Source organism: Arachis ipaensis, chromosome B06 (genome assembly GCF_000816755.2).
Source record: "Arachis ipaensis cultivar K30076 chromosome B06, Araip1.1, whole genome shotgun sequence".
In the NCBI taxonomy this organism is placed as follows: Eukaryota; Viridiplantae; Streptophyta; class Magnoliopsida; order Fabales; family Fabaceae; genus Arachis; species Arachis ipaensis.
In genome coordinates, this window is record NC_029790.2 from 100,574,352 (window position 1) to 100,600,105 (window position 25,754).

Consider the following 25,754-nt stretch of genomic DNA (forward strand, 5'->3'; position numbering starts at 1 on the left):
AGAAGCTTCAAGCTGAATCCTATGATCCCTTTTCCAAGGCTCACATAGGGATTCAAGTAGATCCGAACCCCCTTTCGGTAGTGAACGGATCTATGAAGCACAAAAGCTTTCCCTTAGCTACAACAAGCGGATTGAGAAGAAGAAGAAGAATTGCATTAATTCATTTGAATTACAATAGAGCTCCTCCCCCTAATGATGTGGGGTTTAGTTGATCATTGCTTTGGAAAACTTATAAAGAAAAATAAAGTACATGAAAAGTAAAACTAAGTACAAAGAAGAAAGAAAAGTAGTCAGAGTTTCCTAATTCGGACCCTCTCGTGTAAAAGTCCATCTTCCTTCTAAGTTCACAAAAGCATACGCACATTGCTCCATGTGTGCGCACACTAGCCAAATCTTCCAGCCCCAACTCGTGCCTTGATCGAAGATGTTAGTATGTTAACTTTGGTGGCATTAGCACACTAATGCTCGGCACAACGTTAGCACTGGCGTTGGTATGCTAACGTTGCCTATTAATGCTCCTTTCTTCCTTGACCAACGTTGGCACTGGCGTTAGTGGGCTAACTTTGCCACTAACGCCAGCTTTTTCTTCTTCTTCAATCACATTAGCCTAGCATTAGTGGGCTAACTTTGCCACTAACGCCAGCACCTCCTTCATTGGCAACGTTGGCACTGGCGTTAGTGGGTTAACTTTGCCACTAACGCCATCTTCTTCTTCCTTGGCAACGTTGGCACTGGCGTTAGTGGGTTAACTTTGCCACTAACGCCAGCTTCTTCCTTGTAGAGCACGTTAGCACTGGCGTTAGTGGGCTAACTTTGCCACTAACGCCAGCACCTTCTTGCCTTCCTCTGCTTCTTCTTTGCCTGTCATCAATCAAACAAGTGCATCAAAGCTCTGCCATAATCACAAGATATTGCATCATTCAATGCATCAAGTAGTTGTTGTATAAATCTCATGAAAATGATTATAATTCACTAATGTTTGATGAATCAAGGCATGCATAGATAACTCATCCAAATGCTTGCTTATTGATGAAGTTAATGCATGCAACTAACCTAAAATATACTAAAAATGGCTTGTGAAACTAGCCAAGATGCCCTGGCATCACAGCACCAAACTTAAATCTTGCTTGTCTCCAAGCAAGTAATAAAGCATAAGAAGAATGAATGAGAACACAAAGAGATATAAGCCCTTATTGAAAGATATTCAGTCCTGGTTCATGGGGTTTCATGCATGACATCTTTGAAGTTCATAATATTATTGGTTTCTAGGTTATAGCATCCTCTTAAGTACTAACTCTGCTGCTTTTATGAGAGCCTTTTCTTCTTTGATCCTTGGTTTGAACTTTTTGCCTTTCTTTTTCTCCTTGCTAGAGGCTTATTCTTTTTATTGAAGCTTAGTGCTTTGTGTTAAGACAGCTCTTTATGATAAGCTTTTAGTCAACACTCCCGACCCAGTTGGTTCAAGGTGTTAGGTGTTGAAGCACCCCTTAGGACTTACTAACTCAAGCCTCTCCTCAACACATACACACTATATGCACTTGACTTGCAATTTAACATTGAGATATTGATGTCCAGCACCTCTTTGGGTTGCTAAATGCTTTGTAGAAAGGTTTCTCTTGATAATGGACTTTTGGTTAATAAGCTCGGGTTAGTTAACCCAAGTTATCAAGTGATGAAGCAATCCTTAGAACCTAATCATCCAAGCATATCCTTGTACAAAAGCATCACAGACATATATCTTTAGGGTCAAGCTATTGGTGCCTAGCTTATTCATTGCACTATTCTTTCTTCATTCTTCTTTTTCTTTTTCTTTCTTTTTGCTAGGATCTTTTATTCACAAGGGTTTCATAGAATGCACACTAAGCCTATACTTAAGGGAACATTCTACCCTTCTACTTTATTTGTGAACTTACTAAAAATACTCAAGCATGTACCACCACCCACTAGAACTTTATTCATCCTTCATAATTGAACTTTACTCTTTCTTTTTTTTTTCAAACATTTTCTTCTTTGTTTAAACTTAAGAAACAAGCATACAATTCAAGCAAGGTGAAGTGTTATAGGTACTTAAACTAGCAAGCCAAAATAAACATAAAATCAACCTAATGCAAATGAATCATGACTAAAAGGACACTGATCAACAGGGGCACAATTGCACTTTCAATTAACATATTTAAGCTAAAGACAGTCAAGTAACAATACAACCTCTTGGTATCCACTTGTTTCCTCCTTGTCATCACCATCTTTTGACTTCTGTATCCTTCTTTTATCTCTCTAGATGGTGGTGCATATTCCCTCTAAGAGGTGAAATGACTATCTGCAAAGATATTGAAAGTTGCTTGTTCCCCAAGCACTTGAACGATTGTCATCATACATGTGTGTTTATGAATTCTTAAACTAAAGGTGGTGTGTGAACACCAAACTTAGTTTATTGCTCATCTTTCTATGCAGAAATAGAGTGCATATTTTAGCTTTTCATGCATGCATGAAACATCATGTGCTTTGCTTCTATGAGAAAATAAAACTATAAAACTAGAAAGTAAACAAGTAGGATGAAAGGATAATTGATTTTTGTGATTGCTTGAAATTTGTAATTGTTCATGATTATCTCAAGGGTTACTTTGTGCTCACATGATGTTAATGGTGGAACACTAAATTTAGTACCATGCATTAACACTTGATTTTGTTCCTTTGTTAGCACAATCACATTGGTGTGCAACACCAAATTTAATTTCTTTATATACATAGGAATTTAACTAACCATTTATTCTGAAGAGATGAGAGAGTTACCTCAGATTGAGTTACCTCCTGATGAGCGGATATTTTATACACTTTTTGGCATCATTTTCATATAGTTTTTAGTATATTTTGTTTAATTTTTCTTAAGTTTTCATAGGTTTTAGTGTTAAATTCACATTTTCAGATTCTACTTTAAGCTTGTGTATTTTTGTGTAATTTCAGGTATTTTCTGGCTGAAATTGAGGAGCTGGAGCAAAAGTTTGATTCAGAGACAGAGAAAGCACTGCAGATGCTGTCCATATTTGACCTCCTTGCATTTGGAAGAGCTTTTCTGGAGATACAGAAGTCCAAATGGAGAATTTTCAACTATGGAAAGATGACTTGCAGAGCTTTCCAGCAATGTATAGTAGTTTATACTTTGTTTCAGAATAGAAGGCCCAAAATTGGCGTTCAACGCTAGCTTTCTGCCCCCTTTCAGGCGTCCAGCACCCAAGGAGAAGAGACCAGCGTCCAAACGCCCAAAAAGGACCCCATAGCCAGCGTTCAACGCCCTAGAGACCTCCTAGCACGTGGATCTCATCAAAGCTCAGCCCAAACACTCACCAAGTAGGCCCCATAAGTGGATTTTAGCACTAAAAAGACTGTTTTACCCTTACTAGTCATTAATTTAGTATTTAAAGTAGAAGATCACTCTTTGTTAAAGATATTTTCCCATATTTGGCCACTTTTACACCATATTTCGTTTCTATCATTGTATTCTCTATCAGTATGAGTTTCTAAACCTCCTAGGTTGAGGGGAGGAGCCCTGCTGAGTTCTATGAATTAATAAAAGTATTACTGTTTCTCTTCAATTAATGTTTGATTTAATTCTAAGATGTATATTCGTTCTTCAACATGGTGAATGGGATGATCAGTGACAATCAGCTCTGTTCATCATACTAAGACTGCGTGCCTGACAACCATTCGTGTCTACTTGGGTTCGTGTGAATACGTGACTGGAAAGCACAAACCACCAGCTTGATTACACATCTCTTAGACAGCTAATCCATGACTTTGTTGGGGACTCCTCGAGACACCAGTTCAGCCAATTTACGGGGAGATTAGGGTCTCTGTGGTAGAGGCTAGAACCCAAAGGTGCAACATTCTTTGATCTGAAAGATTCAACCTTGTTTGTGGCATTTTGAGTAGGATCACCAAGGGAATGAACTACTAGAGCTTCACCCTCATTCAGATTGGATGACCGTGCCATACGATGTTTGATCTGAAGTAGAGAAGATTAATGACTGCGGCCATACGGTGTTGATCATATACAGCCTGCCATAGAAGAAATCATTCACAAGCAAAGGAGACAGTAATACCAGAATTAATTTAGAAAGACAAAGCAACTCCAATCCTTAACCATCTTCCTATTACTGATTCCATTCAAATTCATAAAGTATTTTATACACTATTCCTTTTATGCTTTCAACCAAATTCAAACTAACAACTTCTTGATTTCACCTGACTAAGACCTGCAAGATAACCATAGCTTGCTTCAAACCACAATCCTCGTGGGATCAATCTTGACTCGCTTAGGTATTACTTGGACGATCCAGTGCACTTGCTGGTACAGATGTACGAAGTGTGGGGATTCATGCACCAAGTTTTTGGTGCCGTTGCCGGGGATTGTTCGAGTTCGGACAACTGACGGATTATCTTGTTCCCTAGATCAGGTATTATCTTTAATTTTGTTAGCTTTTCTTTTATTTCATTTTTATTTTTTTCAAAAAAAAATCAAAAACTTTTTTCAAAAATTTTTTTATTTTCTTTGTTTAATCTTTGTTCTTGGTTTGAGTCATTTTGTTTTTGTTCTTGTTGAGTTTTTCGAAATTTTTGAGTCTTTTTTTCTAAAAATTTTCAAAATTAGTGTCTTTTGTTTAAATCTTGTGTCAATATTTGAGTTTGGTGTCTTCTTGTGTTTTTCTTTCATAATTTTCGAAAGTTTGTGTTTTGGTTTTTAAAATTTTTAAGTTTGGTGTCTTTTACATGTTCTTGTGTTCTTTGAATTTCTTGAGTTTGGTTATTGGTGTTCTTCTTAATCTTCAAGGTGTTCTTGTTTTTCTTTTTGTTTTGATCTTAAAAATTTTAAGTTTGGTGTCTTTTACTTATTTGTCTTCAAATTTTTGAAAACTTAGGGTCCTAGATCTAAAAATTTTGAGTTTTGTGTCTTTTACTTGTTTTTCTCTTTCTCATTAAATTCAAAAATAAAAAATATCTTTTCTATCTTTATTTTTAATTAATTTTAAAAATTTTAAATAAAAATTTAGATTTTAATTTTAAATTTTTATCTTATCTTATCTCAGTTTTCAATTTTCAAAATAAAAAATTTTATCTTTTTCAAAATCTTTTCTTTTCTTATTTCAAAATTCAAAATTTAAAATTCAAATTTCAAATTTTAAAATTCAATTTTCAAAAATTTAAATTTCAAATTTCAAAATAAAATCTTTTTCAAAAATTAAATTTCAAATCTTATCTTTTTCAAATCTTTTCCAAATCTTTTTTGTTTCTTATCTTATCTTTTCTAAATTCAAATTTTAAAATCAATTATTTTTCAAATCTTTTTAATTTCTTATCTTATCTTTTATTATCTTTTCTAATTTCAAATTTTAATTTCAAATCTTTTCTAATCTTCTATCTTATCTTTTTTTCAAATCTCTTCTTAATTAGTTACTTCTTGTCTATCTCTTCTTTTCAAAACTTCCTAACTAATTCTTCTCTCTTCTAATTTTCGAAAATTCTCTTCTTCTTCTCTCTCTTCTATTTTCGAAATTCACTAACTAATTTTCAATACTTTTTAATTTTTTAACCTTAATTTTTAAAATTAATTAATAAAATAAAAAAATATTTTAATTTTTATTTATCTCTTCTATTTCTAATTCTTCTCCTATTTACTTTTATTTATTCGAATTCTTCTCCTCTCCCATCTTCTCTCTTCACTTTTCTATCTTCCTCTTCTTTCTTCACATCTCACTGGGAGCCTTCTATACTTAAATCAGACATAGAAGCTTCCTTTCTTTTCTTTTTCTTGTTTATGACTAGGAATAGGGATAAAGAACCCCTCTTTAATCTTGATCTTGAACCTGAGAGGACTTTAAGGAGAAGCTTACAACAAGCTAAATCACAACACTCCAGAAGAAACCTTTCAGAAAATTTTGAACAAGAAATAGAAGACATGGCCGAACCTGAAGGAGAGGGAAGAAAAGTTCTTGGTGACTTCACCATGCCTACCTCTGACTTTTAATGCAGAAGCATCTCTGTATCTTCTATTGGAGCTAACAATTTTGAGCCTAAGCCTCAGTTAGTCTCTCTTCTGCAACAGAATTGCATGTTCCATGAACTTCCAATAGAAGATCCACATCAGTTCTTGGCTGAATTCTTGCAAATCTGTGATATTGTAAAGACTAATGGAGTAAATCCTGAAGTCTACAAGCTTATGCTTTTTCCCTTTGCTGTGAGAGACAGAGCTAAGATGTGGTTGGATTCTCAACTAAAAGAGAGCTTAGACTCTTGGGAAAAGCTGGTTAATAATTTCCTAGCTAAATTCTTTCCCCTCAAAGGATGAGCAAAATTAGCGGGGAAGTTCAAACCTTTAGACAAAGAGAAGGTGCATCCCTTTATGAAGCTTGGGAAAGATACAAGCAACTGATCAGGAGGTGTCCTCCTGACATGCTTTCAGAATGGTTTATCATAGGCGTGTTCTATGATGGTTTGTCTGAGATGTCCAAAATCTCATTGGAGAGCTCTACAGGTGGATCACTCCACTTGAAGAAAATGCCTACAGAAGTAAGAGAACTCATTGAGATGGTTGTAAATAACCAATTCATGTACACCTCTGAGAGGAATCCTGTAAACTATGGGATCTCTCAGAAGAAAGGAGTTTTTGAAGTTGATACTCTGAATGCCATATTGGCTCAGAACAAGATCTTGACCCAGCAGGTCAATATGATATCTCAGCATTTGACTGGAATACAAACTGCAGCTGGCAGTACCCAAGAAGTATCTCCTGATGTAGATGCTTATGATCCTGATCAACCCACCATGGAAGAGGTAAATTACCTGGGAGAACCCTATGGAAACACCTACAATCCTTCAAGGAGGAATCATCCTAACCTTTCATGGAAGGATCAACAGAAGCCTCAGCAAAGCTTCAATAATAATCAGAGTAGAAGGAACTAGAATAGGTTCAACAACAGACCACTATTTCCATCTTCTCAAGGGAATATGGAGACCCCTAAGTAGAGCCTCTCTAACTTAGTCACTCTGGTTTCCAGCCTCTCTAAGACCACTCATAGTTTCATAACTGAAATAAGGTCATCTATTAGAAATTTAAAGGTATAAGTTGGTCAATTGAGCAAGAGAATCCTTGAGACTCCTCCTGACACTCTTCCTAGTAACACTGAGGTGAACCCAAGAGAAGAGTGCAAGGCCATCACCGCTAAGGTAGAGGCCAAAAATGGAAAAACTAGGAAGGCTTTGAATGCCAGTGAAGGGCATATCACTGGGCGTTCAACGCCCATCTTGGCAGTAGAGCTGGCGTTGAACGCCAGCCAGAGAGCACTAGCTGGGCATTCAATGCCAAAACAGGCAGGAACTCTGGCGTTGAACGCCAGTGAGGAACCCCTCACTGGGCATTCAACACCCAACCAGACAAGGAAGCTGGCGTTGAACGTCAAACAGGATACCTCTGTTGGGCATTCAACGCCCAAAATGACAAGGGAACTGGCGTTTAACGCCAGTAAGGGTGCACAGCATGGGTGTTCAACACCCAAAGAGCTAGTAGAACTGGCGTTGAATGCCAGTAAAGGCACACCATCTAAGTGCTCAATACCCACTCAAGAGATCCCTATCCAAGAACTAAAGGAAGCCAATGCTCACATAAAGACCATAAAGGTTCCTTTTCATGCACTTCTGTAATGCATGAGTTCTGATGAATACTCATCCTTTGATGAGGATGAAGACACTAGGAAAAAGCAAGTTTCTCGATACCTAGGAGCTCTCATGAAGCTGAATGCCAAGTTATTTGGTACAAAGCCTTTGGAGGAAGAACCTCCATTACTTTCCATAGAACTCAATGCTTTGGTTGAGCTAAAGCTACCTCAGAAGCTTCCAGATCCTAGACGCTTCCTGATTCCTTGCACCATAGGTACCATAACCTTTGAGAAGGCTCTGTGTGACCTAGGGTCAAACATAAACCTTTTGCCACTCTCTATGATGGAGAAGTTGGGAGTCTTTGAGATACAAGCTGCAAACATTTCACTAAAGATGGCAGACAAGTCAATGAAGAAGCCATATGGCTTAGTAGAGGATGTCTTGGTAAAGGTTGTAGACCACTACATTCCTACAAACTTCATAGTCTTGGATATTGGGGAAGATAAGGATGAATCCATCATCCTTGGAAGACTTTTCCTAGCTACTGCCAATGCTATCATTGATGTAGCTAAGGGAGAACTGATCCTACAACTAGGGGAGGATCACATCTTGTTCAGGATGTCTCACCCCAATTCTCCCTCTAATAAAAAGACAATGGTGCAACACCTAGTGTTCCAACTATCTCTTTCAGTGTAGAGCTTTACCAAGCCCCCAAACATCAATTCTAAGTTTGGTGTTGGACAGCCATCAAAAACCTCTAAGAACAAAGGTACTAAAAAGAAAGTACTTAAAGGCTGGAGGGATAAGAGAGTCCCAACTGAAAACCTCTCACCTGGCATGAGAGTTGTCTTCACAAGAAACCAGTCTTACCATGTACAGTGAGTCGTATCCTATCTCTAAAGCATGTGGAGCTCATTCATGAGAAGATAGGAAGAAAGTTCACTGTTAGGGGCGAAAATCTGAGCTCATACTCACCTCCGTAAGGAGTTAACCGTTAAGCTAGTGACGTTAAAGAAGCGCTTGTTGGGAGGCAACCCAACCTTAATTATTTATTTATTTTTATTTTGTTTTTCTTTAAGTTATTTTAGGTTCATGATCATATACAACAGTCAGAACAGAGACAGAAATGTTACAGCAGTGAAAATAGAACACTCTGGATGGAGTGTTGTTGAAGTTGAACGCCAACCAGGGAGCACTGGCTGGGCGTCCAACGCCCCAAATAGGCAGCATTGTTGGCATTGAACGCCAGCCAAGAAATAGACGCTGGGCGTTCAAATGCCAGTGCAGAGGGTAGAGAATCTGAATTCCCTAGCCTTTCAGGATCAGTGGGTCCCACAGTATCTTCACCTACCCCACTTACTTTCACACTTTCCCATACACACTTCCCTATAAACCCTAGCCCAATCACATCCATATCACTTCCCCAAAACCATCATAACTCCCACCAACCCCCCACCCACTTCAAAATTAAATTTCCCTCTCAATTCTGCACCCATGACCGAACCCAACCCTAACCCACTCCTATAAATACCCATCATCCTAACCCTTCATACACACACCTCTCACACACTCATAAGCCCTACGATTGAGCCCTCTCTTTCTCCCTCTATCTGCTTCTATTTTCTTCTTCTTCTAATCTATTCTTCTCTTTTCTTTATTTTTGCTCGAGGACGAGCAAAGTTTTAAGTTTGGTGTAGGAAAAGCCTAGCTTTTTTTCTTTCCATTCACATTCATGGCACCCAAGATTGGAGAATCCTCTAGAAAGAGAAAAGAGAAGGTAGTAGCTGCCACCTATGGAGAGATTCATCACCAAAGCCCACCAAGACCACTTCTATAAAGTAGTGGTAGAGAAGAAAGTGATCCCTGAGGTCCCTTTCAAGCTCAAGAAGAATGAGTATCCGGAAAAGAGGTTGGAAAGTCCTAATCAATCCCATTCAAGAGGTTGGGATTCTAATGGTGCAAGAGTTCTATGCTAATGCATGGGTTACTAAAAACTATGATACTATTGTGAACCCAAATCCAAAGAATTGGAGCACCATGGTCCGAGGAAAAATCTTAGATTTCAGCCTGAAAAGTGTGAAGTTGGCATTCAACTTGCCTTTGATGCAAGGGGACCCACATCCTTACACTAGAAAAGTCAACTTTGATCAGAGACTGGATCAAGTACTCTCAGACATCTGTATGGAAGGAGCACAGTGGAAAAGGAATTCCCAAGGCAAGCCCATTCAACTAAGAAGGCTTGACCTAAAGCCTATAGCTAGAGGATGGTTGGAATTCATCCAACGCTCTATCATCCCAACTAGCAATCGGTCAGGAGTGACCATTGACAGAGCTATCATGATCCATTGCATCATGATTGGAGCGAGGTGGAAGTACATGAGGTGATCCCTCAAGAATTGTACAAGATAGCTGAGAAGCCTTCCACCAATGCAAGGTTGGCACTCCCACACCTCATCTGTCATCTATGCAATTCAACTGGAATTGTCATAGAAGGAGATATCTCCATTGGGGAGGACAAGCCTATCACTAAGAAGAGGATGAAGTAAACTAGAGAGCATGCACAAGAGCCTGTGCAGCCGCCTCAGTATGAGTCCTTGAGATGCTTCAACGGATGTACTTTCCTCCTCAAAGCTATTGGGATCAATGGCAGACTTCTCTTGGAGAACTAAGCACTAACATGGAGCAATTGATGGTGGAGCATCAAGAGCATTCCACCACCCTCACTGAAATAAGGGAAGACTAAAGATCCATTAGAGAAGATCAAAGGGCTATGAGGGAAGAACAACAAAGGCAAATGAGTGACATTGAAGAGATCAAGCACCACATTGGATCCTCAAGGAGGAGTACTAGCCGCCACTAATAAAGGTGGATTCGTTCTCTTTGATCTCTTTTCCCTTTTATTATTTTTCTATTTTCTGTTATGTTGTATTGTCTGTTCTCCTGTTCTTATTGCATGATCATTTGCATTGATGTCTTAAAGATGTAAATGTTCCATATGTCTCTCACCTTGCTTAAAAGAAAATTTTAACTGAAAAGAATTGAGAGATACATGAATTTCAAGTTTATAATAAGAATAGTTCAATTATTTTGATGTGGTGGCATTGCTTTCATTTTCTGAATGTATGAGTAAACAATGCATATTTGAAGTTGAAATTTTAGAATGTTGTCTCTTGAAAAAATGATGATGAAAGTGAAGTATTATTGGTGATATGAAAAATCCATAAATTGATTCTTGAGGCAAGAAAAAACAGCAAAATGAAAAAGAAAAAGCTTGCATGCGAAAAAAAAAGTGGCGAAAAAAATAAAATAGAAAAAAAAAGAAAGATAAAAAGCAAGCAAAAAAAGCCAAAAGCTCTTTAAACCAAAATGCAAGAGCAAAAAAGCCAGTAACTCTTTAAACCAAAAGGCAAGGGTAAAAGGATCCAAGGCTTTGAGCATCAGTGCTTAGGAGGGCCTAAAGGAAACAAAATCCTGGCCTGAGCGGATATAATTGAAACTGAGCTTCATTGGAAACCCTGGGATTTATTTTATCTTACTCTTCTTTTTTATCCTACTGTGTTTTTAGTTTCTTGGGGACAAGCAATAGTTTAAGTTTGGTGTTGTGATGAACGGATATTTTATACACTTTTTGGCATCATTTTCATATAGTTTTTAGTATGTTTTGTTTAAGATTTATTAAGTTTTCATAGGTTTTAGTGCAAAATTCATATTTTTGGATTCTACTTTGAGATTGTGTATTTTTGTGTAATTTCAGGTATTTTCTGGCTGAAATTGAGGAGCTGGAGAAAAAGTCTAATTCAGAGGCAGAGAAAGCACTGCAGATGCTGTCCAGATCTGACCTCCTTGCACTTGAAAGAGCTTTTTTGGAGTTACAGAAGTCCAAATGGAGCGTTATCAACAGCTATGGAAAGCTAACATCCAGCGCTTTCCAGCAATATCTAATAGATCATACTTTGCTTCAGAATTGAAGGCCCAAAACTGGCGTTCAACACCAGCCTCCTGCCCCCTTTCAGGCGTCCAGCATCCAGTGCCCCCTTTCATACGTGATTGGAAAGCATGAACCGCCAGCTTGATTATATATCTCTCAGACGACTAATCCACAATTTCGTTGGGGACTTCTCGAGACACCAATTCAGTTTAGTTACAGGGAAATTAGGGTCTCTGTGGTAGAGGCTAGAACACAAAGGAGCAGCATTCTCTGATCCAAAAGATTCGACCTTGTCTGTGGCATTTTGAGTAGGATCATCAAGGGAATGAACTGCTAGAGCTTCACCTTCATTCAGATTGGATGACCATAGCCATACGGTGTTTGATCTGAAGCAGAGGAGATTAATTACCGCGGCCATACAGCGTTGATCACATACAGCCTGCCATAGAAGAAATCATTCACAAGCAAAGGAGACAGTAATACCAGAGTTAATTCAGAAAGACAAAGCAACTCCAATCCTTAACAGTCTTCCTGTTACTGATTCTATTCAAATTCACAAATTATTTTATACACTATTCCTTTTATGCTTTCAACCAAATTCAAACCAACAACTTCTTGATTTCGCCTGACTAAGACCTGCAAGATAACCATATCTTGCTTCAAACCACAATCCTCGTGGGATCGACCCTGACTCGCTCAGGTATTTCTTGGACGACCCAGTGCACTTGCTGGTATAGTTGTACGAGGTGTGGGATTCGTGCACCGCCTCCCAACTAGCGCTCTTTTATCGTCACTAGCTTGACGTTTGTCCCCTGTTAAGGAGGCTGATGATCATAGTACCTCAATTTGTCTCCTCCCACTGTGAGGTTCCTTCCAGTATCCTGTTTCATGATTTCTATGTGTTCAAGTGAAAGGATCTTGCTCACAGTATAGTATCCAAAAAAGTGTGGAGATTTCTCCATTGATTGGTAAATTAGTATCACTTGATCTCCTGGTGAGAATCCTTCAGTTGGAATCTTCTTATTCTTCCACCCTTTAGGCACCCTTTTCTTGCTGTTCTATGCCTTTTTTGATGATTCTTCCTTCTTGGTGGGCTCAATGTTGGGAGCTTTCTTATTAGTTGTCACTATTGGGGTCTTTGCTTGTAGTTCTTCTTTAGCTTTTCTGACTTCTTGAATCCTTTTTCTCCCTTCATTTACTTTCTTCTCCTCCAAGGATGAGCTTACGAGTTTTAGAGGTGACTCCTTGGGCTTCTCCTTCCAGTTTGGGTCTTCATTCTCAATCCTCATGCAATTTTCTTTTTCAGCAGGGTACTGTATTGCTTTGAAAACATTGAGGATTATCTGTTCATTATGTATCCTCAGAATCATTTCACCTTTTTCCATATCAATAATTGCCCTTGCTGTGGCCAAAAACGGTCTTCCAAGAATAATTAAGTCGCTTCCTTCCTCATCCATGTCCAGAATTACAAAGTCCGCAGGGAAAATGAATTTGCCGACCTTAACTAGAAGGTTCTCCACCACTCCATTGGGTATTATAAGGGATCTATCGGCAAGTTGTAGTGACATTCTGGTGGGTTTGACCTCCTCTATTGACAGCTTCTTCATCATAGAGAGTGGCATCAAATTGATGCTTGCTCCCAGGTCACATAATGCTTTATCAATTTGTATGTTCCCAAAGGTACATGGTATGAAAAAGCTTCCTAGATCCTTGAGTTTGGGTGGCAACCCTTTTTGGATACAGCACTGCATTCCTAAGTGAGGATAACAGTTTCTTTCTCCTTCCAGCTCCTCTTTTTGGTAATGAGTTCTTTGAAAAACTTTGCATAAAGTGGCATTTGTTCCAAGGCTTCAGCTAGTGGAATGTTGATCTCTAATTTCCGAAAAATCTCCAATAACTTAGGAAATTGTTGATCCTTCATCTCCTTATGCAATCTCTGAGGGTAAGGTAGTTGAGGAACATATTGTTTCACTTCCTCTTTCTTCTCTTGTGTTTGTGACTCTGAGACTTGCTTGCCTTTCCTTGGAGCTTGTGGTTCATTGTCCTTCTTGTGATCCCCCTTATCATTTTCCTCAATCTCCATCTCTTCCTTGCTGGAATCCTTATTGTCCTTTCCCAATGTGTTACCACTCCTTAGTTGTATAGCCTTGCACTCCTCCTTTGGATTTGGGATGGTGTTACTTGGGAAGGCATTAATTGGCCTCTCAGCAGGTTGCTTGGATAGTTGCCCTATTTGTCTTTCAAGGTTTATCATTATTGCTTCAAAGTTCTTACTTGCCATCTCTTGGTTCTTCATGAGCATTTCCATCATCATTTCTATATTAGAGATTCTTTGAGACTCTTGATGTGGCTGGGGTTGTGTATGAGATGTTGGTTGTTGATGGAAGTTAGTTGGGTTATTTGAAGAGTTATTTTGTGGGTAGAATGTGGATGTGGAAAAGTTATTTTGGGGTTTTCTGTATGGATTGTTGTTAGTGGGGTGATGGTTTTGGTTGTTTATGTTACGAAAATTATTGGGATTAGAGTTCTTCTGCCATGGATTCTGATTGTCTTCCCATCTTAAGTTGGGATGGTTCCTCCATGAGGAATTTTATGTGTCCCCATGGAAATCATTGTAGAAAGAGCTTGTGTTGTGCATATATTGGACTTGCTCAGGCTGTTGCTCATTGTTGTATGCCTCAAAGCTTTCTTCATTTTGACCCCATGCATTTGAAGCTTGGCTTGTTGTGCTGATTGCAGCTAATTGAAGTCCATCCATCCTTTTTGCCATCATTTCCATCTGTTGTTAGATTTGTTGGTGCATTAACTTGTTCTGGGCTAGGATAGCATCCATACCCTCAAGCTCATATACACCTCTCTTTGGGTTGCTTGTCTCTCTGAGGAGTAGAAGTACTGGTTGTTAGCTACCATGTCAGTGAGATCATGTGCTTCCTCTAGAGTTTTCATCATTTGAAGTGACCCTCCTAAAGAATAATCCAGTGCCTTTCTTGCTTTCATAGAGAAACCTTCATAGAAGTTCTGGAGCTTCACCCATTCATTGAACATATCTGAAGGACATCTCCTTATCAGTGCTTTATACCTCTCCCAAGCCTCATACAATGATTCTCCCTCCAATTGTCTGAAAGTTTGCACCTCAGTCTTGAGTTTGATAATTCTTTGAGGAGGTAGAACTTGGCCAAGAATTTATTAACCAAGTCATCCCAATTTGTGATGCTCTCCTTTGGAAAGGTCTCCAACCACTGAGTTTCTTTGTCCCTTAGAGAGAAGGGAAATAGTAGTAGCTTATAGATGTCTATGTGTACTCCATTAGTTTTGACGGTGTCACATATCCTTAGGAAAATAGATAGGTGTTGATTAGGGTCCTCCAAAGCACCTCTTCCATACTGACAGTTATTCTGAACCAAAGCAATGAGCTGAGGTTTAAGCTCAAAATTGTTGGTGGTGCACGAATCCCCATACTCTGTACAGCTGTACCAACAAGTGCATTGGATTGTCCAAGTAATACCTGAGCGAGTCAGGGTCGATCCCACGAGGATTGTGGTTTGAAGCAAGCTATGCTTATCTTGCATGTCTTAGTCAGGCAAAATCAGAAGGTTATTGGATTGAGGAAACTATTCATAATTTGTATTTGTGAATTGGAGTGGAATCTGTAATAGGAATATAATTGAGAATTGGAGTTGCTTTGTCTTTCTGAATTAACTCTAGTATGATGAACAGAACTGATTGTCACTGATCATCCTATTCATCATGTTGAAGAACGAGTATACATCTTAGAAATAAATCAAACACGGATCGAAAAAGAAACAATAATACTTTTATTAATTCATAGGACTCAACAGGGCTCCTCCCCTTAACCTAGGAGGTTTAGAAACTCAAACTGAAAGGAAAATACAACGGTAAATGGAATATGATGTGTGTCCTCTTCCGAGGCTTGCTAAAAGTGTAAAAGTTCTTAAATAAATACTAAGCTAATGACTAGGGATTACATAAGAAAAGGTAAAAGAGTCTTTTAGTGCTAAAATCCACTTCTGGAGCCCACTTGGTGAGCGTTTGGGCTGAGCTTTGGTGAGATCCACGTGCTAGGAGGCTTCTAGGGCGTTGAACGCTCGCTAGGGGGTCCTCTTTGGGCATTCGGACACTGGTCTCTGGTCCTTGGGCGCTGGACACCTGGAAGGGGGCAGAACACTGGCGTTGGACACCAGTTTTAAGCCTTATAATATGAAGCAAAGTATGAACTATTATACATTACTAGAAAGTTCTGGAAGTCAGCTTTCCATAGCCGTTGAGAACGCTCCATTTAGACTTCTGTAGCTCCATAAAAGTTTTTCCGAGTGCAAGGAGGTCAGATCCGGACAGCATCTACAGTGCTTTCTCTGTCTCTGAATCAGACTTTTGCTCCAGCTCCTTAATTTTAGCCAAAAAATACCTGAAATTGCATAAAAACATACAAATCAAAGTAGAATCCAAAAATATGAATTTAACACAAAAACCTATAAAAAATCAATAAAAACTAAACAAAACATACTAAAAACTATATGAAAATGATGCCAAAAAGCGTATAAAATATTCCCTCATCAGTTGGCATGTACATTAGGAGTGAGTATACTACTTCCACAGTTCCTAGGATTAGGAATTGTATAGGAGGCTAGCACCCTCCTGGCAGGTTGGGCGTTGTTGTTAGCCACCCTTTCCTCATGCATCTCGTCCTTCATGACTTGATCCAAGTCCTCTTCTGAGTCCTCTTCACCAGCAACTCTTTTTCCTTTGGCTTTTCTTCTCAGTCTTAGAAGAGTTTTCACTAGCTCAGAATCAAAGGAATTTGATGTTGCCTTTCTCCCTCCTGGCATACACAACACAAAGACGAACCAAATAAAAAGTGAACACTCTATTGCTAGAGTGTGTGTTAGAATTAGCTGACACACTGTGTCAAACAGTTAGTATGCTTAAACAAAAACAAAGAAAAATGCTTAATTTAGACTATCACCCACTTAATCATTGTTGATCTGAATCAATCCCCGGCAACGGCACCAAAAACTTGATGACTGGAAAATTGCACAACACAAATTCCTTCGACAAGTGTACTGAATCGCCAAGTAATAACTCACTATTGAGTGAGGTCGATCCCACAGGGATTGATGGATTAAGCAACTTTAGTTAGGTGATTTATCTAGTCAAGCAAATGTTTAATGGTTGTGTGTAATTGAATGAACAAAATCGTGATTCACAAAGAAAGTGAATGTGCCGAAAGTAAATTGCTGAAGAATAAAGAGCTGAAAGTAAATTGTGAAAAGTAAATGGCGGAAACTTAGATGACAAGAAATTGAAGAGCTGAAACTTAAATGACAAGAAAGAAAAATCAAGAATGTAAATAGCAATAAAAGATAAATTGCATGAAATGTAAATGGGTTCTGGGTGCTGGGAGTCAAAGATAACAAGAAATTTAAAGTAGTCGAAAGGAATAGCAACAATGGGTGAGATTCATTAGGGATTGGAGATATTATAATCCTTCATGAATCAATGGGTCTCAACTTCATTCTCAATCATATGAAGTGGATCTATGGCGGATTGTAAATAATTGAGTTCCAATTCCTTGGCAACCCAATTTTTCTTAACACAATCAATTGCCAATTCCTTGATCTAATTATTCATGAGAAGAGGTTAAGTTCAAATTTCTAATCCATAAGCCACATAACCCTTAAGATCTCAATTCAAAGAGGTTATATGTCACGTACCAACTAAGAAACTGTTGATCAAAAGAGTTATGAGGAAGAAGCTTCAAACTGAATCCTATGATCCCTTTTCCAAGGCTCACATAGGGATTCAAGTAGATTCAAACCCCCTTCCGGTAGTGAATGGATCTATGAAGCATAAAAGTTTTCCCGTAGCTACAACAAACGGATTGAGAAGAAGAAGAAGAATTGCATTAATTCATTTGAATTACAATAGATCTCCTCCCCCTAATGATGTGGGGTTTAGTTGATCATTTTTCTGGAAAACTTAGAAAGAAAAATAAAGTACATGAAAGTAAAACTAAGTACAAAGAAAAAAGAAAAGTAGTCAGAGTTTCTCAATTCGTATCCTCTCGTGTAAGAGTCTGTCTTCCTTCTAATTTCAAAACTCCTCCTATATATAGTACTCTTCTGATCTTCAAATGAGTCTTCAAGTACTTGGATGTGGGCCCTTGGCCTTAGTTGAATCAAGTTAGGAGTTACTCAGGCCCTTTCTAATGTTGACGCTGGCGTGAGCTTTCTAACGCTTTCATACTTGCATGAGTGCCCCTGGAACTGGCGTTGGTACTGGCATTAACAGCATTACTAACGCCACAATTCTCTTCCAAGCTGATGTTAATACAGGCGTTAGTGTGCTAACGCTTCCACTAATGCCAACGCCTGTTGTGCGTACGCATGTTGACTCATGCGTGCGCATCCTTGTAAGTTTTGCCTCTTGTGCGAACGCACACTGCTCCGTGCATACGGAAACTAGCCAAATCTTCCAGCCCCCAACTCATGCCTTGATCGAAGACGTTAGTATGCTAACTTTGGTGGCGTTAGCACACTAACGCTTGGCACAACGTTAGCGCTGGCGTTGGTGTGCTAACGTTGCCCATTAACGCTCCCTTCTTCCTTGACCAACGTTGGCACTGACGTTAGTGGGCTAACTTTGCCACTAACGCCAGCTTCTTCTTCTTCTTCGAGCACATTAGCACTGGCGTTAGTAGGTTATCTTTGGCACTAATGCCAGCACCTCCTTCATTGGTAACGTTGGCACTGGCGTTAGTGGGCTAACTTTGCCACTAACGCCAACTTCTTCCTTGTAGAGCACGTTAGCACAGACGTTAGTGGGCTAACTTTGCCACTAATGCCAGCACCTTCTTGCCTTCCTCTGCTTCTTCTTTGCCTGCCATCAATCAAACAAGTGCATCAAAGCTCTGCCATGATCACAAGATATTGCATCATTCAATGCATCAAGTAGTTCTTGCATAAATCTCATGAAAATAATTATAATTCACTAGTGTTTGATGAATCAAAGCATGCATAGATAACTCATCTAAATGCTTGCTTATTTTTGAACTATATATATATGCTAAGATTTCTTACTTCTCTAAAAAGTACTTAAAAGTAGAGTACTAAGAGTATGTATTACCTTATGTATTACTAGAATTTTCGAGGGCGAAAATTTTTATAAGTGGGGTAGATGATATTTTTAGAAAATTTTATATAAAAGTTGGATAAATTCTTATTTATTATTTAGAGCTCTTATAATTGAAAAACAAATAGTGAATATCTTATATGCCTTAATTTTAAATATTCAGATTTTAACCTTACTTTATAAATAAAGAAAAATTAATTTACTTATCTCTAATTTTTATTAAATTAGCATTTGAATGAAAATGAATTACAAATTGTATTTGAAAGATATTTCAAAGACGGATATTTTATATTTAATTGGGGTATTTAATTATTATTCTATCTTTTATTTATTTTATAAAATTACATCATTACCCTCTATTTTTATTAAAATTTCCTAATCTAACCCAAATCCTAACTTTACTCTACCTTAATCCTAACTAAACTACACTCACTCACTCACCCCCACCTACTATCACAGACCAACGCACACACACACGCTTCGGAAAAGAAAGGAAAGAAAGAAAGAAAGGAAAGAAAGAAAGAAAAGAAGAAAGAGAGAGGGAAAGGAGGATCCGAGAGAGAGGGGGCGCCGAGGATGAGGGAATGCCAGGGGAGGTGGAGCTCGCCGCCGCCACTGCGCCTTGCTGCATGCGCCGCCATCGTCGTCCAGGGAGCCGCCACCTCTATTCATCGTCGCCGTTTGCCCTCACCACGCCACCATCATCCTTGAGTTCACGAAGAGAGAGAGACTGACAGAAGGGAGTGGCACACACGGGAGAGGAAGAACTGCCTCGTGTCCACCGTCATCTTCGCGGGGCTCGTGTTGCTGCGGTCGCCCTCGCCGTGAAGCCCGTCGCCGTTGCTGCTGTACCCACGCTGTCGTCGTCCTTGTCGTGTAGTCAATCGCCGTCACTTATGGCAGAGCCAGAGAAAGAGAGAGAGAGCTAAGGAGCAGAGGGAGAGAAGGGAGATCCATGCTCAGCCACCGTTGCGTCGCTGCCGTCGCTGAGATCTACTGCCGGTAAGGGTTTCGAGTTTGGGTTTCGTTTCTTTTGAGATTTCGGGAGTTTCATTGTTGCTAGATGCGGTTTTAGTCGCCGTCACTAGAGTCTGGTCACCGCTGCCGCATGAGATGGCTGCCGCCGAACTGGTTCAGAGACTGCCGCTACTTTGTTTTGTCATTTCAGTAAGTATTTACGTGTCAAAAACCCTGCGTTAGTGTTCTGTTATGCGTTATTAAGGTCTTTGCGATATTAGTGATTTTAAGAGTTAGTAACCAAGGTTGCATGTTGTGTTTTAAAGCTGTTTATGCTGTGGCGAAAGGGGGTAGGCTATGTTTTGGAGCTGCCGTTGATTTCGGGTCAAGACGAAAAGGAATTCTCTGACGCGTTTGGTTGTGGGTTCGCTTGCTGAGGTAGGGGATTTTATAAAATATAATTTATTAAAATTAGAATTGTTATAAATTGATATATTGTGTGAAATACATTTCGGGTGATTATGTAAGTCTTATGAATTGTCTGAATTGTCTTGGGTGGATATGGTTGACTGTTTGATTGAAATATTATTTGATTTTGTTAAATTGGGGATTTCTGGTTGGTTGGATATTGAAATGATTTCCATATTTGAAATCCTGAATTTTGTTTATTAGAAACTGATTTGGTTTTGAATCCGTTGGAAAGGGTTGAGGAATGGTTCGGTTAGGACCCGAAGAGGGTGGCAAAGTCCAAGTTTTAGGGGAGATGCTATCGAATTTTCTATAAGATTTGAAACCTTGTTGAAATGTTATTTAGAAAAGTGTAATTTTGAAGAATTGTATTATTTGATTTATTAAGGAAATAGTTATGTTTTGAATTTAATTTATTTGATAAAAACATCTCTTGAGCTCGATTTATTTAGAAATGAATTACTTTACGATTTTAAAGCACTTAAGGAAAGTATTATGTTTTAAGATCGATTTTATATATAAAAAGGGGCTTATGTTTTGAGTTGGACTTACGGATTTTGTTTAGAGGAGCTTTAATGAAATTACAAGAAAAAAAAAGGGACTTTGATTGAGTGATGTCGTTTTGTGAGGTTTTTGGAAAAGGTTGAAAGAATTGGTTTCAAGAATAAAATTAAGATTGATTTTGGATTCGAATTTGGTTCGGAACTTTTGATTTCTAATATTTGGTTTTAAATGGGTTTAGAAACTTGCTTTGTATAAATAAATTAAGAAAACAATGATTTTTAGAATCTTTACGGAATTTAAGAAAATGAGGCCGGTTGTTTTCCCTTAAAGTCTTAAGACTTTGCTGTAGATTTCAATTAATAACTTTTGATTTTAAAGTAATTGAGCGAATGATTTGAAAATGAGTGATTTTGAGTCTTTCAAGAAGAGATTTTGAATTTGGCTTGGTTGTGAAGTTGTTTGAAAGTTTTGAAAAGAAAATTTACTTAAGAAAAGTGGTTCTTGGCAAGATGTGAACTGAATACGTTTGTGATTTGAAAATGGGCTGATAAACCCCAATTTTGTGGTTCATCTTGTACTTAATTTAGGGAATTTTATCAACTTATCTCACATTTATTCAATGAAATTGCATAGTTTTGTGAATTTCTCCTAATTTGTGATTAAGAGTAAAAATATGCTTTTTAGGCCTTTAAATTACTAATTTTATTTCACTTTAATTCCATTCGATGCCTTGATATATTTGTTGAGTGATTTCAGGTTCATAAGGCAAGGATTGGATGGAAGGAGTGAAAAGAAAAGCATGCAAAATGGAGAATTCATGAAGAAATGAGGATTTGCAGAAATCTGCCAAGTGACGCGTATACGTGGCCCATGCTTATGCATGGGAGGGACATCTGCCAAATGACGCGTATACGTGACCCACGCATGTGCATGGGAAGGAAATCTACCAGGCAACGCGTACGCGTGACCCATGCGTACGCGTGACAAGCAGCACGTGACTTTTTTTTTTGGTCGATGGATTGGACAACAAGCCCCAATCCTAGGTTACATACTCATACACACCACACCCATACACACATGATATCCCCTTTTTCTTGGTCAAGTTTGCACTAGATGAGGCTCGAACCTGAGACCTCTTAGTAAGAAAGGGGAACATATGCCACTTGAGCTAAGGCTCATTGGCAGCACGTGACCAACTTAACAGAAAATGCTGGGGGTGATTTCTGGACCTGCTGAAGCCCAATCCAACTCATTTCTGAAGCTATTTGATGCAGAATTCAAGAGGAAACAATGGGGAGCAATTAGTTTTAGGTTAACATCATGTAGGTTAGGTTCTAGAGAGAGAAGCTTCCTCTTCTCTCTAGAATTAGGGTTTTAGGTTAATTGCATCTTAGATTTAAGGTTTAATTCTTGCTTTCATCTACTTTGCTTTATAATTTCTTATTCTTATATCTTTGTTCTTCTTAGTTTTCTTGTTAATTTCCCCTTTGAGCCTCTTTTATGTTTATGAGTACTCTTGTTGGATTTGGATTTCTTTTAATGCAATTCATGTTTTATGTTTCTTTATTGTTGATTTGAGTTGTTACTTTTACTTTTCTTGCATTAAGTAGTTGTAGATTTTATCTTTCTTTGCAATTTATTATGCTTTCCTTTTATGCCTTTCAAGTGTTTGACAAAATATTTGGTTGGATATTAGAGTAGATTTTTTAGCATTCTTAGCTTGGAAAGAGGAATTAGGCAATCTTGAGTCATTAATTTCCAACTTATGTTGGTGATCTAGAATTGTTAGTTGATATTGTTTTCATTGACGCTAATCTTTTGCTAATTCAATTAGTAAGTTGATTAGGACTTTTGGATTGAGATTAACTAATCTTATTTGACTTTCTCCCTATGCGAAGATAACATTATACCTTCTTCCATTGTTGGAGATGACGAAATAAGATAAATTCTTGTTAATTATTGTTATGATTAGTGACTAGGATAGAATACCTATATTCTCAATCCTTGCCATGAACGTCTCTTTTCATTAATTGCTTTCTTTAATTGTTTGCTTTACTTTTCTTGTCATTTATTTTCTTGCCCTTTTATCAATCAAACCCCTTGTTCCTTCATAGCCAATAATTGATCACTTCATTGAAATTTCTTGTGAGAGGACCCAAGGTTTGAATACTTTGGTTAATTTTTATTGGGGTTTGTACTTGTGACAACCAAACATATTAAAATTTGATTTAAGTATTGTTAGTTAGTTGGGACCTATACTATCAACGGAATTATTTGAGTGAAATTCCCAACCATACGAAAATATTCTTATCATGGGCGAAGAATGATTTTTTTTTGAAATAAGATTTTAAGCCTGATTGATTATGGATATTATTGAAAATATGATGAGAGTTTCTGGCCTGGCAAGGATGGTGGTATAGTCCCGCTTGCTCAGTGCGTAAACTGTTGTGCAGGGATGGTGGTTTTATCCCGCCTGCAGTGAGGATGGTGATTTTATCCCGCTCACATATTGATAAATTATTTGGCAAGGACGGTGGTTTAATCTCACTTGCGTGTTCTAGGCAAGGATGGTGGTTTAGTCCTACTTGCTTGTGGAACCTACAGATAAGGATGGTGGTTTAATCCTGCCTATCCGAGTCGGGTCTGGCAACATAATCGATGTGTGAGCTCATGGCCAGTAGGATAGGCATGCATCATATGCATTTATATGACATTTTTTGGGTATACATATTGTAATTGGTTTGCCTATGTGAATAGTTATGTTAAATTGCTAATTGCTCTACCTGACATAACTGCTTGATTGTGTTTGAACCTTGTTACTTGTGTTTGTGACTGAAAATTGGTTGGGTTGTGATGAATTAGTTGTTGATTGAATTGCTTGGGCTTAAGGTCGTGGTTGATTATGAGATGGGTTGAAGGTTGTGTTTGGTTTGTGCTTTTGGTTTAGAAAAGTATAAAAAACTAAACTGGTTCAGCATAGACTTAATGAACCTATGCTGGAAACAGTTTGGTCATTCATGCTGTCTAGGAAAAACTTTTAGAAAGGCTTTTGGATTTTGGAGAAATTAACAGCTTTCCCTTTTAGAAAGGATTTCGGATTTTGAATATTAAATCTTTGGTTTTGAAAAGAAGCATAAGGCGGTTATTAATCACGGTACTCTAAAAACGGTTTTATTCTCATATCTTATTATAGCAATTATGTAACCCTATAGTGAGAACCCTTTCGAGGATGATGTTCTCACTTCCCTATAGGTTTTTCCCTTTTCAGGATATGGGCGATGGAGCTTCAGAAGAGTTATATTCATTTTCTGTTTATTCGACATTTATTTCTAGCAATTTTTACAAGAGGGATAGGAGTTTTGATATGTGAAGTTTGTATATTGGTATGATGTATACATATATATGTATTATTTGTAAGTATTGTAATCTGTACTATAACGTATGGATAGAAGTTTTGAATATTCGGTTTTAAGTTTTAAACAGGCTCATATTTTAGTATTAAATATTTTAAAAGTCGTCGTAATACCCGAGCTATTAGAGTGGTGCAGCCGGAAGCGTGACATTTTGATAGTTAGGGTGTTACAACACCACATCAACATAATTAAACTACTCTTATTTTAAACTTGAAACTAATGCATCTCTCAGTTCTTTTCAATAAAAAAAGTTTTTTTTTTTATTTTAAGCAAGGTGAGAGATATATGGAATATTTTACAACTTAAAGACATCAATGCAAATGATCATGAAACTAGAACAAGAAAACAAATAACATAATAGAAAAACAGAAAAGGAAAGGAAGTAAAAGAGAACGAGTCCACCTTTAATGGTGGCGCCTAGTGCTCCTCCTTGAGGATCCAATATGATGCTTGATCTCTTCTATATCATTTCTTTGCCTTTGTTGCTCTTCCCTCATAGCCCTTTGGTCTTCCTTTATGGCTCTTTGGTCTTGATGCTCCATCCTCAATTTTTTTATAGCATGCTCTTGATGCTCCATCCTCAATTCCTCCATGTTAGTGCTCAATTCTCCAAGAGAAGTTTTCCATTTATCCCAATAGCTTTGGAGAGGAAAATACATCCCTTGAGGCATCTCAGGGATCTGAGGCGGATGCACAAGCTCTTGTGCATACTCTCTGGTTTGCTTCATCCTCTTCCTAGTGATGGGCTTATCCTTCCCAATGGAGACATCTCCATTTATGACAATTCTAGCTGAATTGCATAGGTGACAGATGAGGTGTGGGATTGCCAACCTTGTATTGATGTAAGGCTTCTTAGCTACCTTGTACAATTCTTGAGGAATTACCTCATGTACTTCCACTTCAGTTCCAATCATGATACAATGGATCATGATAGCTCTGTCAATAGTCACTTTTGACCGATTGCTAGTGGGGATGATGGATCTTTGGATGAATTCCAACTATCCTCTAGCTATGATCTTAAGGTCAACCCTTCTTAGTTGAATGGGCTTGCCTTGGGAATCTCTTTTCTACTGTGCTCCTTCCACACAGATGTCAAAGAGCACTTGATCTAATCTCTAATCAAAGTTGACTCTCCTAGTGTAAGGATGAGGATCTCCTTGCATTAGAGGCAAGTTGAACGCCAACCTCACACTTTCCAGGCTGAAATCTAAGATTCTTCCCCGGACCATGGTGATCCAATTCCTTGGATTTAGGTTCACACTAGTGTCATGATTTTTGGTAACCCATGCATTAGCATAGAACTCTTGCACCATGAGAATCCCAACATCTTGAATGGGATTGGTTAGGACTTCCCAACCTCTTCTTCGGATTTCTCTTCGGATTTTCGGATACTCATTCTTCTTGAGCATGAAAGGGACCTCAGGGATCACTTTCTTCTCAGCCACTACTTCATAGAAGTGGTCTTGGTGGGCTTTGGTGATGAATCTCTCCATCTCCCAAGATTCAGATGGATTGGCTACTGCCTTTCTTTTCCTCTTTCTAGAGGAGTCTCCAACCTTGGGTGCCATGAATGGTAATGGAAAGAAAAAAGATATGCTTTTCAAACACCAAACTTAAAACTTTGCTCGTCCTTGAGAAAAAATAGAGTAAATAGAAGAATAGAGTAGAAGAAGAAGAAAATAGAATGA

The 25,754-nt window shown here is 38.2% G+C and overlaps 1 long non-coding RNA gene across 1 annotated transcript; it reads left to right on the top strand.

The window, feature by feature from the left end:
- LOC110264079 lies at positions 20,088-24,156 on the top strand. Its single transcript, XR_002349812.1, has 2 exons — positions 20,088-20,119; positions 23,906-24,156. It is a non-coding gene; the product is annotated as an uncharacterized LOC110264079 (long non-coding RNA).